Below are 15341 nucleotides of genomic sequence, written 5' to 3' on the forward strand. Positions count from 1 at the left end.
ACAACTCTTTCATCATCTTATTGTTCAGGTTAGATCCATTATCAATAATGATCTTATCCGGAACACCATAACGGCATATAAGTTGATTCTTGATGAACTTCACAACCACCTGCCTGGTCACATTTGCATATGACGTTGCTTCAACCCATTTGGTAAAGTAATCAATCGCTACGAGGATAAATCTGTGACCGTTGGACGCCTTCGGCTCTATCATGCCAATCATTTCAATTCCCCACATGGAGAAAGGCCATGGTGATGAAATCACATTCAAAAGTGTCGGGGAAATATGAATCTTATCCGCATAAAGTTGACATTTGTGGCATTTCTTCACATATTTGCAGCAGTCAGACTCCATTGTCAGCCAATTGTAGCCTGCTCTCAACATCTTTCTAGCCATGGCATGCCCATTGGAATGTGTACCAAATGAACCCTCATAGACCTCTGTCATTAACAGGTATGCTTCGTGCCTATTCACGCATCTGAGCAACACCATGTCAAAATTTCTCTTATAAAGCACATCGCCATTGAGGTAGAAACTGCCCAACAATCTCCTCAAAGTCTTCCTATCTTTCACAGATGCCCCAGGCGGGTAAGTCTGGCTATGAAGGAAACACTTTATATCATAATACCACGGCTTATCATCTTTCACTTCTTCAATTGCAAATACATGAGCTGGTCTGTCCAAGCGCATCACAGTGATGTTGGGAACTTCATTCCAAAGTCTTACCACAATCATCGAAGCAAGCGTAGCAAGAGCATCTGCCATCCGATTCTCCTCTCGAGGAATATGATGGAAGTCAACCTCAGTAAAGAACGTTGAAATCCTCCTCGCATAATCCCTATATGGAATGAGGCCAAGCTGATTCGTTTCCCATTCACCCTTAATCTGATTAACAACGAGGGCCGAATCACCATAAACATCAAGATGCTTGATCCTAAGATCAATACATTCCTCCAATCCCATAATACAGGCCTCATATTCAGCCATATTATTCGTGCATTTGAAAGTTAGCCTTGCTGTAAAAGGAAAATGTGTGCCCTGAGGAGTAATAATCACTGCCGCAATACCATTTCCATATTGATTTACAGCGCCATCAAATACCATACTCCATCTGGAACCAGGTTCTGGCCCTTCATCGAGTGCAGGCTCATCGCAATCTTTCATTTTCAAATACAGAATCTCCTCATCTGGGAAGTCATACTGAATTGACTGATAATCTTCAATTGGTTGATGTGCCAAGTGGTCAGCCAGGATACTACCTTTAATAGCCTTTTGAGCTCGATACTCAATATCATACTCAGATAACAACATCTGCCAACGAGCAATTCTCCCAGTTAAAGCAGGCTTCTCAAAGATATACTTGATTGGATCCATTTTGGATATCAACCAAGTCGTATGATTCAGCATATACTGGCGTAATCGCTTAGCAGCCCAAGCCAAAGCACAGCATGTCTTCTCAAGCGTTGAGTATCGAGACTCACAGTCGGTGAACTTCTTACTCAAGTAGTAGATGGCATACTCTTTCTTTCCTGATTCGTCCTGCTGACCAAGGACACAACCCATTGAGTCTTCAAGAACAGTCAGATACATGATCAATGGTCTCCCTTCAACAGGCGGAGACAGAATCGGAGGTTCGGACAAATATTCTTTAATACTGTCAAAACCCTTCTGGCAATCCTCGGTCTAATCGTGAGACTGATCTTTCCGGAGGAGCTTGAATATCGGTGCACATGTGGCAGTCATGTGGGATATGAATCTAGAGATATAATTCAAGCAGCCAAGAAAACCTCGGACTTGCTTCTCAGTTTTGGGCACAGGCATCTCTTGTATTGCTTTGACCTTTGCAGGATCAACCTCAATACCTCTCTCGCTGACAATGAAGCCCAATAACTTGCCGGAACAGACTCCAAATGTACACTTGTTGGGATTCAGACGAAGCTTGTACTTCCTCAGATGCTAAAAAAGCTTCAACAGGTGCTCTACATGTTCAACTTCCGTTCTCGACTTTGCAATCATATCATCAACATATACCTCGATCTGCTTATGCATCATATCATGAAACAAGGTAGTCATAGCTCGTTCATACGTGGCTCTGGCGTTCTTCAAACCGAAGGGCATCACTCGATAACAGAATGTTCCCCAATGTGTGATGAATGTTGTCTTCTCCATATCCTCGGGTGCCATTTTAATCTGATTATATCCGTAAAATCCGTCCATAAATGAGAAAACTTTGAATTTAGCTGTATTATCTACCAACATATCAATGTGTGGCAGAGGGAAATCATCTTTTGGACTAGCTTTATTCAAGTCTCTATAGTCCACACACATCTGGACTTTTCCATCTTTCTTAGGCACGGGCACAATATTGGCCACCCATTGAGGATATGTAGAAGTGACCAGAAACCCTGCATCAATTTGCTTCTGAACTTCCTCTTTGATCTTTACTGCCATGTCGGGATGAGTTCTTCTGAGCTTCTGCTTCACAGGTACGCACTCAGGCTTCAAAGGTAGGAAATGTTGCACAATATTTGTATCTAGACCAGGCATGTCTTCATATGACCAGGAAAAGACTTCAACATATTCTCGTAGCAACTCAATCAACTCCTTCTTAACAAACTCTTCCAGGAGTGCCCCAATCTTCATTCTCGCACACAATCCTCAGGCCCCAAGTTGATTGTTTCCAGATTCTCAAGATGCGGCTGAATGATCTTCTCTTCATGCTCGAGTAGAAGGGTAATCTCGTCAGGAATGTCTTCAACATCATCTTCTTCTGCCTCAAATACAGGGAATTCAAAGTTGGGAGATGGTGTTGGATCATTATGTTCAATGGGTTTGATCAACCTGCATAATGATTTTGGATATAAAAGATTTTAGAATTCAAGCAAGGCAAATCATTATGCAGATGAAAAGATTGATTTTATTCTTATTTTTTAGGGTTTTTTATGATCACCAATTTCATGCAAAAAGCGAAAAGGGAAAATAATTGGAAAAACAAACATTTAACATGAATTTATTGAATGAAAATATCATTGTATTTATGCGCCAACCATGTCATCACTTCTCCCTTTGGCATGGGAGAAGGGTTTTTAAACACAATGAACATTACTTTGACTTATGGATAACTGTTGGAATATCCACAGCGACCCAATTATTGCAGATCCCTCCAGGGATGATGAAATTGCCAGAATCCTCTTCGTCCTCTTCCAGAATGGCATCAGCCTCTTCGTCTTGACCATTGTGGATGAAACCCCCACTCCTGAACAAACCTTGCTTGTTGAAGACCCCAGAAGAAAAGCCTATGCCAGCCCGGGACTTATTGTCTTCTAACTTGATCATCTGCCCCAATCCAGCAGTTGCACCATGCTCAATGGCCAACTTTGCATCTTTGTAGGAAGCAAATAAGGGAGTTCTCTTCTCAATAGGTTCAGCAATAGATAAAGCTTGGAAGGGAGTTCCAACTTCATCCTCAGCGTCTATATAAGAGAAGGAAGACAAATGGCTAACCAGGAGAGCCTTTTCTCCCCCTACCACCACCAGCTTCTTATTCTTTACAAATTTTAATTTCTGGTGTAGGGTGGATGTCACGGCGCCAGCCTCGTGAATCCATGGTCTGCCTAGGAGACAACTATACGATGGGTGAATGTCCATAACCTGGAAGGTAATCTGGAAATCACTTGGTCCGATTTTGACTGGGAGATCAACCTCACCAATCACAGTTTTGCGAGACCCATCGAAAGCCTTCACAACTACTCCACTCTGCCTCATGGGAGGCCCTTGATATGACAACTTCGCGAGAGTGGTCTTTGGAAATACATTTAATGATGACCCAGTGTCCACCAATACATTGGACATGGCGTCGTCTTTGTAGCTCATGGATATGTGTAATGCCAAGTTATGGTCTCTTCCCTCCTCGGGGAGATCAGCGTCACAAAAACTCAAATTGTTACAAGCGGTGATGTTTGCAACAATGCTATCAAATTGTTCTTTCGTGATGTCGTGATCCACATACGCCACATCCAACACCTTTTGCAGAGCCTCTCGGTGTGGTCCTGAATTCAATAATAGCGATAACACAGATATTTTGGATGGCGTTTGTAGAAGCTGGTCTACAACGTTGTACTCGCTCCTTTTGATGAGCCTTAGCATCTCATCATAATCTTCTCTCGTATTGCCACTCGGGCCAGCAGAAATAGGAGTTTTCAATATAGAGGAGGGCTTAGCAACAAGTGCCGAATTCGGAGTGCTCACAGCATTCCCAATCGGGCGTTCAACAAAATCAGCATCAACACTTCCTCGAGCATCCGCTTGAGGCTTCAACGGGGCTGAAAATACACGACCGCTACGGGTCAAACCGCTGACGTCAGCAATATTAACAACGGACGAAGAGGGCAAGGACACCTCTTTCCCATTCTCCACTGCTACAGCATTGTAGCGATAAGGGATCGCCTTCTCGGAGGAATACGGTACAGGTCCGGCTGGCTTGATAGTCAGAGCAGGGGCAAACTTCTTCTTGCTACCATCATACTTGATGACAACAGGCTCAGGTATCCGGAATACCAGAGAAATTACATTGACTTCGAGAGCATCTTCGTCAACATTTCTATTTTGAAGGATCTCAATGATTCCCTCATCCAACATCTCTTGAACATCTCTGCGTACCTGGCGACACCCTTTTTGGTTAACAAAACAGATTCGACATCTATCGTGGTCATGCTCATAATGGCTATAGTCACACAGCAAGCGATGCATCTCAACCATCGATTGTCGAATATGGCTGACATATTTAACTTTGTATTTTCCAGGACAGCCCTGGACCATATTAACAGATTTCCCATGCTCAGGCAGTGGGTTCTTCTTTACGTTCGGACCTACGTCCTCGAAAAACAAAATCCCGCTCCTCACAAGGTCTTGCACCTTGGTCTTCAGGGGATAGCAATTCTCCACGTCGTGTCCGGGAGCACCGAAATGATATACACAATGAAGCTCAGGCTTGTACCACCACTGGGGGATAACAGGTACAGCGGGAGGGTCTCGCAGAGTGATTAATTTTCTATCAATCAGAGATGGATAGAGTTCAGCATAAGTCATCGGAATTGGATCAAAGGTGACCCTCTTCCTCTCGTAGTTGGTGCTGGCATTATTGTTGTTTCGAGGTTGGTAGGCCTGTTGTTGCGGACGTTGTTGTTGTTGTTGATATTGTTGAGCTTGTGGTTGTTGATAATGTTGAGCTTCCCTGAAAACAGGTGCTATATGAGCCACCTGATGCTGATCGTTGACTGGGCGAGCAATCTTCCTCTTCACAAAGGGTCTTCTCTTGACATGGGAAGACACAGCATGTGCCTCTCCCTCCTTCTTCTTCGCAAAGCTTCCATATCTCTTTGCTGAAGAGCCTTCATCTCAAGTTAAGCGTCCTTCACGGACCCTTTCTTCCAGTCTCATTCCCATATTCACCATCTCGGTGAAGTCTGAGGGAGCACTGGCTATCATCCTCTCGTAGTAAAACGAGCTCAAGGTCTTCAAGAAGATCTTGGTCATCTCTTTCTCCTCAAGGGGAGGCACTATCTAAGCTGCCAGTTCGCGCCACCTCTGGGCGTATTCCTTGAAGGTCTCTTTATCTTTCTGGGACATTGCCCTCAATTGATCCCTATCCGGAGCCATATCCACATTATATTTATATTGCTTGACGAAGGCCTCGCCAAGATCGTTGAAAGAGCGGATGTTCAAACTCTCCAATCCCATGTACCACCGGAGAGCGGCACCGGACAGACTGTCCTAGAAATAATGGATGAGCAGTTGATCATTATCAGTTTGCGTCGACATCTTGCGAGCATACATCACAAGATGGCTGAGTGGGCATGTGTTTCCCTTATACTTCTCAAAGTCAGGCACTTTGAATTTGATAGGGATCTTCACATTGGGCACAAGGCACAATTCAGCAGCACTCTTACCAAAAAGGTCTTTCCCCCTCAAAGTCTTCAGTTCTTTGCGAAGCTCAAGGAATTGATCTTTCATATCATCCATCTTCTCATAAACGTTTGGGCCCTGAGATGGCTCAGAATGGTAGATGGTATCTTCAACCCTTGGTAATGTGTGCACGATGGGAGGTGGCACTGAAAGGACCGGGCTAGATGCCGGCAGAGAAGCAAGAGTAGGGGCAAAACCCTCTGGTACAAAGTTGGCGGGCATTCCCCAAGGGAACTCGGCTGGCATAGATGGTGCGAAATGAGCAGTTGGAGCAGGCATAGTAGAAGTTACGATCTCAGAAATGACCGTCCTCTGGGGAGGAGTTGCGGGCGTTGGAGAAGACTGGCTCTGAGCGGCCAAGAATGACTCCATCAAGGCAGTCAACCTGGCTACCACCTCTTTCAGCTCGCGGTTCTCTTGTTCCAGATGATCCATCAGTCTCAAAGAATTGGCTCTGGTGTAGTATCGATGAGTCAGCTTGTCTTTAAAATAAATGAAGAACACAGAGTTAGACCATAGGACAAGAAGCCGGGAACAAAACCTGCTTATGCACATGATGCATGCAATGCTCGTGCATATGATTTGTTTTTTATTTTAGAGGAACTTTAGAGTTCTAGTTGCAAATTTTGGGAAATATTATACTTTTATGGAAACATCTCATCATATCTGGAAAATGTTTTTTCACACCAAAGAAGTACAACATTGATAACCAAGATACAATATAAGAGAAAAGGAAAATGACCATCCTATGGATCCCTAGAAACAATCATTTAAAGCTCGGGACACGGGAAGATAAGATGCACGAAGTCTCTTCACCTCTTCCTCATAGGCTGCCTCCATATCTGCCTTCTCTTTGGCGAGTCGATCGTACTTCCTCTTCCAAAACCTGGAAGACTGAGGAAGTAGAGAAGTCCATGCATCATCAGGATCATCGATGACCTGATGCTCGAGGAACTCAATCAAAGCATCCTTCTCCTTGATCTACTGAAGCAACTCTTCTCGTTCACGGATCCAAGCACGTGAACGGTCTTCGTCTCTCAACTCCTCTACTCCTTGGTCAGGGAGGGTTGAAGGCCCAGTCATAACCAAAGGTGTAGGTCTCGGATACTCGTAAGGCATGAGATACTCAGAAGCTCTCCTCCTAACCCAAGCAGTGTAAGGCTCCAAAGCAACACAGTTCTTTGGACCTAACTCCTTCCTTCCTTTCCTATGAATCTTGCGCCAAGCGCGGACTATCCTAGCCTTCAAGCCTTGGGGATCTTCCTTTAGGGGGAACCCAAGCTGACGACGTGCCAAAACAGGGTTGTAGTTAATCCTACCACATGTACCAAGAAGAGGTACATTGGAGAATTCACCATAAGAGTCGATAATCTACACACCATCATACACCCGGTTGTACCAAGAGATATCGTCATTAGTGAGAGACATGAGTCTCATGGACCACCATAGACATCCCTTGTTCTCCTTGAAAGCGACCCTCTGCGGCAAGTGAGAAATAAACGACTTATACAACAGAGGCAAACAGCACACAATGGCACCACCACCCTTCGCATTCCTCAAATGCAAAGAAAAATAAGTGTCACCCAACAGAGTCAGAACGGGATTAAGAGTAGAGAAAATCCTAATAGCGTTCGCATCCACAAACTTGTCGATGTTGGGGAATAACACTAACCCATAGATGATAAGTACAAATATGGCCTCAAAGGCATCCTCACTCATGGCCTTCCCATACACGGTAGCTTGAGCAATGAGGAACTCAGAAGGGAGACCTTGAATTCCACCTTTGGTAGTCATATGAGCACCAACCAAAGATTCATCTATATGCAACATGTCAGCTATCTCTCGAGAAGTAGGAATACTCTCCAAGCCACTGAACGGCAACTGGTCTAGAACAGGTATACCCACAAGATGGGCATACTCCTCAAGCGTCGGCAAAAGCTGAAAGTCCGGAAATGTGAAGCAACGGTACAAGGGATCATAAAATTGCACCAATACGCTCATCAATCCTTCATCCACTTGAGTAGTCAAAAGAGGAAGAAGCTTCCCAAAACGAGCCTTGAAACCTAAAGGATCTAATACATAGGATGTCAAATTCCTTAACTCTTTCAAATCTGGCTGTCTGAAGCTGTATTTCTTTGTATTCCTTCTTTGTCCTTCCATGTCTGACAATTTGCAAATAGACCTCTTGAGTTCCTTGAAAATTTTCTTACTATTTTGATGATATGGATGCAAATGGGTGCATGAATGCAACAATTACACTCAAGGATCAAGCAAAGCACACCAAACAAAGGTCATGGGATGGATCATGGCATCCTTAATATCAATCATCCATCTTGGTGGATTATGGTTTACACCTTATCAACACCCATGTTCCATTGATATTAAGGATACATGAACAGATCAACCATGAATCAAGGGTTTGTTGCAAGTCACGAGCATGGGGTCTCAGTTAAGAACCACCCAAAGGGAGTGTACTAGGGTTTAACCTGCCAAACATGTTCTACAAGAGGTTCCCATAGTCATCATCCCATCTTTCGGATATTATCGGAGAAACGACTACTCGTATTCCAAAAATATTCTCAAGAGAGACTCTTATGAACATAGTATCGCGTAACAATCGTATCAAATCTTATACTTGAACGACTTTCGCACTACATCCTAAGAATAGGCCAATATGGGCTTGGTAAACTAAGGTCCTTGGCTTCTAAGGTCTATATTGGAAAGAGTAATGTCTAACCACAACTACTTGTGTGACATTATTGATCCCAACATGACCTCCACCAAGTGAATGGACTTGCAAGTCAACTTGCTAAGGAATAACTCCACACAAGTCAACAGGACTATGCCATTCTCCTATCCTAAGTGCACTCGAGTTCGGGTATCTAACTCATCTCACAAAGATCACCAAGCACACAAAGAATTAATATTCAAGCAATTCAATCATTACATACAATACAGTAATCCGAAATTGCACAAAAATATGTCACCAAATAATATACAATACAATACAACAAATATGAAAAGTAGGCAAAACCCACTAGGCAAGTCTCCCCAGCAGAGTCGCCACTTTTCTGTAGCGGGGTATTCGTTACCATTAGAGATATTGACTAAATCCAAGGTAAATCATACAAATCGAGTCGCCACCGCACTTCTATTTATCCAAAGGAATGGTTAGAAAGCGAACAAAAACCTAAAAGTTTTATCAAATCAAAAACTAGTAAAAATGTCAGAGATCTGGGTAAGGGGGTTGGTTATGCAATTGGAAGGTTTTAAGCACCCAAAACATCCTAGGTACTCCTAGGGAGCCCTTTTCACATTTGTTGTAAGGTTGGTATTTTGTGAAAATTTGTTTGTGCAAACATGATTGAAGAGATGAGAAAAGAATATACAAGTTTATTTACATTTTGTGTTTGGATGGATAAACCCATTGCCTACGTACCATCTTAAAAAAGATTAGGATCAAAACCTCGTAGTTCGGGGTAAAAATTTCAAAATGAGTTGGTGAATTGATTGGTCCAAAAGCCTTAAGGTCTTTTGTTATCCAAGGGAGAAAACTCAACCTAAAACCACTAATCCACCATGCGAGGGTAGCTTCAACATGCTAGTGAGGGGTTAACCCTATAATAAGCATGGAAGACTCATTGTCCATCACTAAGGATATAGGTGAGTATTATATCTACCTCAAGGATAACTCAAACCTAATAGCTAAAGGTTATGAAAAGTTTTGATAAGAAGTGGCCATTGAAACCACAAAACATTTGGATGAGTTATATTTACCAATGAAAAGTATTTACAAAATATGATCAAAGTGGAGTTAAAGATTCAATTCAAAATAAGTATTATGAAAAGAAAGTTTGAAAATCAAAAGCATAATGCTTAGGTTTCTAATGTTTGAAAACAAGTGTTAATGTTTGCACAAAAGTTTTGGATTGGGTTAGAGTGGAGAGAAGAAGAAGAATGGCTAAGGTCCTAAACAAATACAAAAGGTAAGGGACAAGAAGCAAAACCACACATGGAGTTCCTCTCTTGAGATCATATTGATGATCCAAGTAGCTCTCATCCTTTGGAATAAGCAATCACAATAATGGTAAACTCAAGCAATCAACAATCAATGAACTCTTGGAAAACTCCTCAATGTATCTTGGATCTCTCTCTCTTAGGAGCTCATGGTAATGGTTCCTCAATTTGGATCATGTTGGAATCCCTAGCACAAGAACACACACATTAAAAGGTTCTAGCAAACAAAAACAAGGAATGGACAAGAAGAGTTTAGAAGTTGGTCCTTTCAATGTTCATCTTCACCATTAAGCATTCTAAAGGCCCAATGCCTAGTTGTTCTTTGACTTTTATAGCACTCTAAAGGCCCAATGCCTAGTTGCTCTTTGACTCCAAATTTGCATAGGGAAAGTCCTAAAGTCTAAGTCCATTTTGTCCAATTCTTTTGCATTTGGTTCACAACAATCAAAACAAAACTCAAGCACAAAAGTATGTACAAAATTATGTGCTCAAGTGAGCAAAAGGGAAATTGCATTAACATAAACATGTGCTCAAGTGAGCAAAGGGAAAAGCAAATGAATAATATGTTCAAGAATAGTAAATTACATAAAAGTAAAGAGCAAGAATTTAATGTTAATAGTCAATGGTTAATGTTAGCAGTTAGTGTGCCATAAGGCAAATTTAGCGCTATGTTAAGCAATCGTAATTGGACTTATGTAGAAGTCACAACTATCTGAGGCCGGTCAATAATAATGTAGGCAACAACAGAAGTTAGAAGTCTTGATTAGTGAACCAAGTTCCAACAACTTGCCATGCCAAAAAGAAAATGGGAAATGATCTTGTATTGGTTTAAGTCTTTTGTATGATTTAGAAAGCAACCTATCCTTAATACAAAGTCATTCACTAGATCATTTGATCAAGATGAATTAGATTTGGATTTAGGAAGATTAAACCTTCATAATCAATACTAACTTATCAACCTTTAACTCATTGATCAAAAAAGAAAAGAAGAAGAAGAAGGAGATGGATAATGGAAATGGAAATGGAGAGAATAAAGCGCATTAAATGAAATAGAATGTACCAATCAACAAGTGTCGACCAAGTGACATTGAGGATCATGGTCAAACAATCAAAAACAAAAGTGAGATGAAGATTGGAAGTCAAGAAATGAACAAAATATTTTTAGGCATTTTTTATATTTAAAATAAACTTGAATTAAAACATTAAAGAGAGGTCAAACATCAAAATCACTTCAAATCAACTTTAAAAAGTCCAAATAATTTATCCTAAGTTCAACAAGGTCAAAAAACTTTGACAAAAAATTTCAGCATTTTTAAAAGTCAGAAACTATTTTTTATCAATTAAAAATGAATAAAAATAACCTAATTGAACTAAAATCTCAAATAAATCTCAAATTAATTAAAAAATTGATGAGAATATTTTTCATAGATCCATCATCATTCAAATAAGTTGAGAAAATATTTTTGTATTTTTTGAATATTAAAAACTATTTAAAATGATATAAAAATAACCAGAAAAGAGAAAATTAATAAAAAATATCAAATGATGAAATAAAAAATATTAAAAATCATTTTTAGAAACTAGAATTAAAAAGAGAAATAATGCAATTGGTCCCATATTTTTTGGAATTTAAATGAAGGAGTTATGATTTTTTGAAGTTTAATGAAATAAAAGAAATAAAATGGAAATTAAGAAAATCAGAAAAAAGGAGAGGCGTCTGATCAAGCCTCATTAATTGACGTGGCTGATCAGACGCTCCACATGCGCGCGCTCATGGTGATCCAGAGTCAAAGGCGAAGCACAATGCATTATTGAAAGTCATAAGAATGAAAGGCTATGATTAGATCTGGGAAACGCATCCAATGGTCCTGATTTGATCTGGCAAAGAGACGGTGGCCAGAGCCACCGTCTTCTCCGGCTAGCTCCGATGGAGATCAAAAATTGCAGGAATTCAAATGTTAATTAAAATGCATGATCCAGGCACCATTCGAAAGAGGAAGTGATGTACATCACTCCTATACCACTCACTTCCACTCTAGATTCCTATTAAGAGAGAAATCAGAGATGGAAGCTTGATGGTGTTCATCATGAACTTGCTTAATTTCGAAAATTGAGCATACAGCAATGGTGCCTCTATAGATAGGACTTCAGACAACACAATATCAAGGCCAATAGATTAAAGAATAAGGAGTTTCGAAGAAAAAACCAGTTGATGCCCACCTTTGAACTGTGGAGCTTTGAGTCCCTTTCCTTGCTTCCTTTTGCCAAACAGAACTTCAATGGACTAGATGATGAAGGTTTAGGAACTTTAGATCTGAAGATTCAACCAAATTCAATTGAATTTCAGATCTGAAATTTTAAAGAAATATGAACTTAGTTCCTTTGGTATGGTTTGGAATGTTTTCTGCAGCATTTCAGATTGATTCAAGGATGCCAATTGAATAAGATGGTGCTTCTATTTATAGATGGAAAGGCAAGGCAAGGGTGATCAAATGCGTGTGCATGAAGTTGGGTTCTCCATGCATGGGCCTGTACAGGCGCATGTGAGGCCCAAGATCAAGTGCAAATGCAAGCTGAGCTCATTCTGAAGTGAAATGGACGTGCATTTTGAATGGTATTTGCTTGTGCATGAAGCTTCATCATGAATTCCATAATTGTGCCTAAAACTTCACCTCTTCGAAAATGCTAATTAGAAAATCCAAACATAAGCATGTGGGTAATGGTTTGAAAGGTCTTGACATAAGGAACAAATGTTATGTTGAGCAAAAACTCATTTGAAGTGTGGAAATTTATGAAAACATGCCATGAAGTTCATAGTGCAAAACATGCCTTTGAGAATTTTGTCAAATGTGTCCAACTTCAAGCCCTTCTGTTTTGATGATGCAAGCCTCAAATGAAAACACCTCCAACATCAAAGTTGTATACCGTTACAAGACAATCAAGATGGACTTTAAGTTTGCATCATTTGGATTTTTGGTGAAGATGTTATGCGCACTTGAAGTTGGATTTTTTTGCCTTTCAATGCATTTGGTCCAAAATGACCTATAATGTCTTGCATTATCACATGTATTTCCTTTGATATTTTTAAATTTTGTTCAACATAACATTTGAATTAGACACAATACTCTTTCCAATGCATTTGACCCCACCTTAAAATCATAAAAAATGAATGAGTTATGTTCTTGGGAAGTTGACCCATAATTAGGGTTTCAGTCAAAATGACCTATAAAGTCTTGGAATGGGAAATGACCTTCCAAGCTTCAAATCAATTTTTTATGAACATGAAAGTTGTTCGTATTGTCCTTAAGAACATTTTTTCTTTTGGGATCATCTCCATTTGACCAACACATAAAACGTTAGGTCTTAGTGCATTTCAAAATAGTCAGATGAATTGACTTATCAACTTCTCAAGTCCACAACTCATATTTTGATGAATTGATGATTGAGGACACTCAAATAAGCTCAAATATGCATGAAATTATGAATTAAAAAACTTCCCTTGATTGTATTTGACCATGGGCTGAGGTTGCTTCATGAGCAAGGCACAGTTGATGAACAGATGAATTAGGGTTTCCTTGAGAGACAAACCTCAAACCCTTTGACTTGCTATGATCAAAATGATGAATTGAGATAATTGGGAGGCGTATTTGATGGATGAGAGCTTTGGGAACCATTATCATGCTTGCTTTCATCTTCTCTTTGGCCATATCTTTGCACAAAGGATCACCTAGAAGCTTTTGACCTTGTGACTGCTCAAGCTACAAACAAGAAAAGTTAGTGACATATTTTTGTGCTTTTGGTTAGTAAACAAAGATGAGAAAAGCAATAATATACATTTCAAGCATGCTTGGTGATCTCAAACCAAATCACAAGAGATTCCACCCAAAGGCAAAGGAAACCAAGATGCTTATGATCCTTGAGGTTTTGCAAATGCAATGTTATGATGCCAAGAGGGATCTTAGGGCCAAAATTGGGGTCTTTTAATGAATAATAAAGGTGAAAAAAAATACTCCAAAAAAATCCTCCACAAAATTTGGGTATACGAAAACAACTCTAAGATAAGGTAAAACTACTCAACATGAATATAAATAAAATTAACTAAGTGAAAGGAACAACATATTGAATTTGTAGCTCAAACTGATAAAATTTTCTACACATTCATCTATCACTTGAACCTTTTCCACTTTTGTATTGTTGCAGTTACCTGAACCTCTAGTTTAGTTGCTTATTTATTGTGTTTCTATATGTTTAAAAAATCCCTTAAATACATGCCAAATGGGTACGACCTTAAATACATGCTTCTCGGAGATCTCCTACACCTCTCTTGCGGAATATCGTTAGCATCATGATCCTTCTTTTTGGGCAACCATTCCCATACCTTCTGGAACTATCAGATGAACTACTCTCTTTCAATCGTCCCTCACAGACGCCTTCTTCTATTCTCATCCTCATGTTGACCATCTCAGTAAAATCACTGGGAGCGCTTGCAACCATTCGGTTATAATAAAACTGACTCAACGTCTTCAAAAACAACTTTGTCATTGTGAGGGCAAAGATTCCTAGTCATTATTTTAATTATGTCAAACCTTTCTAGTTGCTCATAACGTGTGTTTTGAACGGTGTCATCATATCATAAAATGCACTCATCCTCCAACATGCTCAAAGTATAAGTGAAATGTGTCCATGCATATAGGAGCATCTCATTGACTTGAATAATGCACTTGATCATTGTTAGTACCTTAGGTTCATAAGAGAATGGTTTGAATTGACCAAAAAACATCTCAAAAACTCATTTTTGACAGTTTAAGAACTTTGAGTTGACTCGTGACTTGGAGAGGCAAAACTGTGAGTCGACTCATGACTTGGAGCGTAACTCTCGGGTCTAAACAGGTCAAGTTTGTGAGTCGACTCATGACATGGAGCGACACTCTCAGGTTTGAACAGGTAGAGTTATAAGTCGACTCATCCCCTATTTGAGTCGACTCACTGTCTGTTTTATTTGAACCATGTTACCACGGGTCTGAACAGGTCGAGTCATAGGTTGACTAAACTCTGGAAAAACCCTGTTTGAGTCGACTCATCCCCTATTTGAGTCGACTCATCTCCTTCTTCACTTGACTAGTTTTTCCTCGTGTTTGAACAGGTCGACTAGTCGTTGTTGGCACTTAATTTTCTGCTGTGCATTTTTGCAAAATTATTCGGTTATATCTGTTACTTTGTCCATACATCATATAAATATTCTAGAGTCTCTTCTTCAACAACTAACAAGAAAAGTGAAAGATATACACTAAAGTGCTCTTCATCTTCATTCTTCGTTGCATTTCTCAACAACTACACATAACAAATTTTGTTGATCATT

This window comes from Lathyrus oleraceus, chromosome 3 (assembly GCF_024323335.1).
Source record: "Lathyrus oleraceus cultivar Zhongwan6 chromosome 3, CAAS_Psat_ZW6_1.0, whole genome shotgun sequence".
NCBI lineage: Eukaryota > Viridiplantae > Streptophyta > Magnoliopsida > Fabales > Fabaceae > Lathyrus > Lathyrus oleraceus.